The sequence below is a fragment of the Amia ocellicauda genome, chromosome 12 (genome assembly GCF_036373705.1).
Source record: "Amia ocellicauda isolate fAmiCal2 chromosome 12, fAmiCal2.hap1, whole genome shotgun sequence".
Classification (NCBI taxonomy): domain Eukaryota; kingdom Metazoa; phylum Chordata; class Actinopteri; order Amiiformes; family Amiidae; genus Amia; species Amia ocellicauda.
In genome coordinates, this window is record NC_089861.1 from 38,281,587 (window position 1) to 38,286,877 (window position 5,291).

Below are 5,291 nucleotides of genomic sequence, written 5' to 3' on the forward strand. Positions count from 1 at the left end.
GAGTTCCCGCAGTTTTCTTGATCAGTATATAATCTCCCGGTGGACGTATACATCCTCTCAGAATGGCCGAGTGGTCTAATTTGCCAGACTTAAGGTGTTGTTCCCTTGAAGAGTGTAGAAGGGTTTTCTGGTCTCCTGATGGAGGTGTGTGTTCAAATCCCACTTCTGACAGATTGATTTATAGCATCACCAATGCTAGGAATTGCAAAAGTGTTCTTTTCACACTTGTGTGTAATGCATTTTGCAGCCAAATTACATAAACATGAGCAAATTCCTGGCAGAGAGACTCCTTTTGATGGCCGGTTAGCTCATTTGGTTAGAGCGTGGTGCTAATAACGCCAAGGTCTTGGGTTCGATCCCCCCATCGGCCAAGACCGATCGTAGGTGCTCATCCGTCTAGTTGGAGTCCTGTTTTTTGAATGTTTGACATGAAACTCCCTGAAGGCAAGCGTAGTAGTGCACTTAAGCAGTGGTAGGATCCACAAGACTTCATCAAGCCGTGTCAAAGTCGGCCATCTACATGCACACGGGAAAATGTCCTTTCGCCGCTTTGCTTTTCTCAGAACACTTCATTTGCATTCTGTCCTCTGATAGTTTCAACTCGTGGGCTCCTGCCAATTCCTTATTACACAGACTTGGAGAGGGAAGCAATGCCAGTGGCTTCAAGAATCAACGCAAGTTTCATGAATGGCACATCTAAGCCATGGTGCCAACCAGATATTGAGCTGTTGGTCACCTCGACTCGGTTGCATAAGTGTTGAAAGTCACGGATTCCCGCAATTCTGTGGCCGCATTCTCAAGGCTATCTTCTATAATACACCTCTCAAAAAAATAAGGGAACAAGTAATCATCACAGCATAATACCAAGTCAGTTACAGTTCAGGCATATTAATCTGTACAGTTAGGAAGCCTAAGCGGTTGTGAATCACTGTCTCTTGTTTTGGTGCAAATGAAAGTGACAGCAGGTGCACCGGAGATAGGCAACAGCAAGACAACCCCAAAAAGGGAATGGTTTTGCAGGTGGTGGCCACAGACGATTGCTCTCTCCTTATCCTTCCTGACTGATTCTTCTCTAGTTTTGCCTTTTGCTAGTGTCCTTGTCACTACTGGAATTATGAGGTGCTCCCTGCAGCCCATTCAGGTTGCACAGGTAGTCCAGCTCCTCCAGTATGGCACATCCATACGTGCCGTCTGAAGAAAGTTTGCTGTGTCTCCCAGTACAGTCTCAAAAGCATGGAGGTGGGAGAGTTACGAATTATGCAATGTACGGTGAAGATCTTGAGGTTTCCTAGATTTTGATCACGGAGATCCGATGTGTGATTTAAGTGTTCCCGCAGTTTTCTTGATCAGTATATAATCTCGCGGTGGACGTATACATCCTCTCAGAATGGCCGAGTGGTCTAATTTGCCAGACTTAAGGTGTTGTTCCCTTGAAGAGTGTAGAAGGGTTTTCTGGTCTCCTGATGGAGGCGTGGGTTCAAATCCCACTCCTGACAGATTGATTTATAGCATCACCAATGCTAGGAATTGCAAAAGTGTTCTTTTCACACTTGTGTGTAATGCATTTTGCAGCCAAATTACATAAACATGAGGAAATGCCTGGCAGAGAGACTCCTTTTGATGGCCGGTTAGCTCAGTTGGTTAGAGCGTGGTGCTAATAACGCCAAGGTCTTGGGTTCGATCCCCACATCGGCCAAGACCGATCGTAGGTGCTCATCCGTCTAGTTGGAGTCCTGTTTTTTGAATGTTTGACATGAAACTCCCTGAAGGCAAGCGTAGTAGTGCACTTAAACAGTGGTAGGATCCACAAGACTTCATCAAGCCGTGTCAAAGTCGGCCATCTACATGCACACGGGAAAATGTCCTTTCGCCGCTTTGCTTTTCTCAGAACACTTCATTTGCATTCTGTCCTCTGATAGTTTCAACTCGTGGGCTCCTGCCAATTCCTTATTACACAGACTTGGAGAGGGAAGCAATGCCAGTGGCTTCAAGAATCAACGCAAGTTTCATGAATGGCACATCTAAGCCATGGTGCCAACCAGACATTGAGCTGTTGGTCACCTCGACTCGGTTGCATAAGTGTTGAAAGTCACGGATTCCCGCAATTCTGTGGCCGCATTCTCAAGGCTATCTTCTATAATACACCTCTCAAAAAAATAAGGGAACAAGTAATCATCACAGCATAATACCAAGTCAGTTACAGTTCAGGCATATTAATCTGTACAGTTAGGAAGCCTAAGCGGTTGTGAATCACTGTCTCTTGTTTTGGTGCAAATGAAAGTGACAGCAGGTGCACCGGAGATAGGCAACAGCAAGACAACCCCAAAAAGGGAATGGTTTTGCAGGTGGTGGCCACAGACGATTGCTCTCTCCTTATCCTTCCTGACTGATTCTTCTCTAGTTTTGCCTTTTGCTAGTGTCCTTGTCACTACTGGAATTATGAGGTGCTCCCTGCAGCCCATTCAGGTTGCACAGGTAGTCCAGCTCCTCCAGTATGGCACATCCATACGTGCCGTCTGAAGAAAGTTTGCTGTGTCTCCCAGTACAGTCTCAAAAGCATGGAGGTGGGAGAGTTACGAATTATGCAATGTACGGTGAAGATCTTGAGGTTTCCTAGATTTTGATCACGGAGATCCGATGTGTGATTTAAGTGTTCCCGCAGTTTTCTTGATCAGTATATAATCTCGCGGTGGACGTATACATCCTACCAGAATGGCCGAGTGGTCTAATTTGCCAGACTTAAGGTGTTGTTCCCTTGAAGAGTGTAGAAGGGTTTTCTGGTCTCCTGATGGAGGCGTGGGTTCAAATCCCACTCCTGACAGATTGATTTATAGCATCACCAATGCTAGGAATTGCAAAAGTGTTCTTTTCACACTTGTGTGTAATGCATTTTGCAGCCAAATTACATAAACATGAGGAAATGCCTGGCAGAGAGACTCCTTTTGATGGCCGGTTAGCTCAGTTGGTTAGAGCGTGGTGCTAATAACGCCAAGGTCTTGGGTTCGATCCCCACATCGGCCAAGACCGATCGTAGGTGCTCATCCGTCTAGTTGGAGTCCTGTTTTTTGAATGTTTGACATGAAACTCCCTGAAGGCAAGCGTAGTAGTGCACTTAAACAGTGGTAGGATCCACAAGACTTCATCAAGCCGTGTCAAAGTCGGCCATCTACATGCACACGGGAAAATGTCCTTTCGCCGCTTTGCTTTTCTCAGAACACTTCATTTGCATTCTGTCCTCTGATAGTTTCAACTCGTGGGCTCCTGCCAATTCCTTATTACACAGACATGGAGAGGGAAGCAATGCCAGTGGCTTCAAGAATCAACGCAAGTTTCATGAATGGCACATCTAAGCCATGGTGCCAACCAGACATTGAGCTGTTGGTCACCTCGACTCGGTTGCATAAGTGTTGAAAGTCACGGATTCCCGCAATTCTGTGGCCGCATTCTCAAGGCTATCTTCTATAATACACCTCTCAAAAAAATAAGGGAACAAGTAATCATCACAGCATAATACCAAGTCAGTTACAGTTCAGGCATATTAATCTGTACAGTTAGGAAGCCTAAGCGGTTGTGAATCACTGTCTCTTGTTTTGGTGCAAATGAAAGTGACAGCAGGTGCACCGGAGATAGGCAACAGCAAGACAACCCCAAAAAGGGAATGGTTTTGCAGGTGGTGGCCACAGACGATTGCTCTCTCCTTATCCTTCCTGACTGATTCTTCTCTAGTTTTGCCTTTTGCTAGTGTCCTTGTCACTACTGGAATTATGAGGTGCTCCCTGCAGCCCATTCAGGTTGCACAGGTAGTCCAGCTCCTCCAGTATGGCACATCCATACGTGCCGTCTGAAGAAAGTTTGCTGTGTCTCCCAGTACAGTCTCAAAAGCATGGAGGTGGGAGAGTTACGAATTATGCAATGTACGGTGAAGATCTTGAGGTTTCCTAGATTTTGATCACGGAGATCCGATGTGTGATTTAAGTGTTCCCGCAGTTTTCTTGATCAGTATATAATCTCGCGGTGGATGTATACATCCTCTCAGAATGGCCGAGTGGTCTAATTTGCCAGACTTAAGGTGTTGTTCCCTTGAAGAGTGTAGAAGGGTTTTCTGGTCTCCTGATGGAGGCGTGGGTTCAAATCCCACTCCTGACAGATTGATTTATAGCATCACCAATGCTAGGAATTGCAAAAGTGTTCTTTTCACACTTGTGTGTAATGCATTTTGCAGCCAAATTACATAAACATGAGGAAATGCCTGGCAGAGAGACTCCTTTTGATGGCCGGTTAGCTCAGTTGGTTAGAGCGTGGTGCTAATAACGCCAAGGTCTTGGGTTCGATCCCCACATCGGCCAAGACCGATCGTAGGTGCTCATCCGTCTAGTTGGAGTCCTGTTTTTTGAATGTTTGACATGAAACTCCCTGAAGGCAAGACAACCCCAAAAAGGGAATGGTTTTGCAGGTGGTGGCCACAGACGATTGCTCTCTCCTTATCCTTCCTGACTGATTCTTCTCTAGTTTTGCCTTTTGCTAGTGTCCTTGTCACTACTGGAATTATGAGGTGCTCCCTGCAGCCCATTCAGGTTGCACAGGTAGTCCAGCTCCTTCAGGATGTCACATTCATCTGTGCTATCAGAAGAACCAGAAGGACCAGTATCTGCTTTTTTGTGCGAGGAGGAACAGGAGGAGCATTGCCTGAGCCCTCCAAAATGACCTCCAGCGGTCTACTGGTGTGCATGTTTCTGACTAAACTGTCAGAAACAGACTCTATGAGGGTGGCACGAGGGCCCGTCATCCTCTAGTGGGACCTGTGCTCACAGCCCAGCACCGTGCAGCTCGATTGGTATTCGTGAAAAAGTCTGGAGGCACCGTGGTGAACGTTATTCTGTCTGCAACATCATCCAGCATGATCGGTTTGGCTGCTGGTTTGGAGAGAAACACAAAGTGCCCTCTGTGTATTCACTATGCAACCATCAACAACTCTGACCTGGTCATATATATGTCCCAGGGCATCATCCTGTGTCTGGTCCATAGCGAAATCGGATACCCGGTTGAAGGCGGGATCCAGTGTCGGGCCTTCCACTGGAAGAAGGAGAGAGGAGGTGAGTCCCAGAACTCGTTCCTTCCCCTGGGTCCAACAGGGTACTGTTGGCTGCTACACGACTGGAGTCAGAGGGAAGGCTGTCCCTGCCCCTCTCATCACCTGCAGTCACTAATGGTGATCGGTCCCCAGAGACATGTCCCAATTGTGCCTCAGACAATGAGAGCCTAGGATCTTTAATATTGGACAGAAATTCAGA

General features: G+C 46.7%; 4 non-coding genes across 4 annotated transcripts; all 4 read left to right on the plus strand.

Annotated features, from left to right (window-relative positions):
* The first annotated feature begins 297 nt into the window (after nucleotides 1-297).
* Nucleotides 298-371, plus strand: trnai-aau (transfer RNA isoleucine (anticodon AAU)). Its single transcript has one exon. It is a non-coding gene; the product is annotated as a tRNA-Ile (tRNA).
* Nucleotides 372-1,622: 1,251 nt separating this feature from the next.
* Nucleotides 1,623-1,696, plus strand: trnai-aau (transfer RNA isoleucine (anticodon AAU)). The gene has a single exon. It is a non-coding gene; the product is annotated as a tRNA-Ile (tRNA).
* Nucleotides 1,697-2,947: 1,251 nt separating this feature from the next.
* trnai-aau (transfer RNA isoleucine (anticodon AAU)) lies at nucleotides 2,948-3,021 on the plus strand. The gene has a single exon. It is a non-coding gene; the product is annotated as a tRNA-Ile (tRNA).
* A 1,251-nt stretch (nucleotides 3,022-4,272) lies between these two features.
* trnai-aau (transfer RNA isoleucine (anticodon AAU)) lies at nucleotides 4,273-4,346 on the plus strand. Its single transcript has one exon. It is a non-coding gene; the product is annotated as a tRNA-Ile (tRNA).
* The last annotated feature ends 945 nt before the right edge of the window (nucleotides 4,347-5,291 follow it).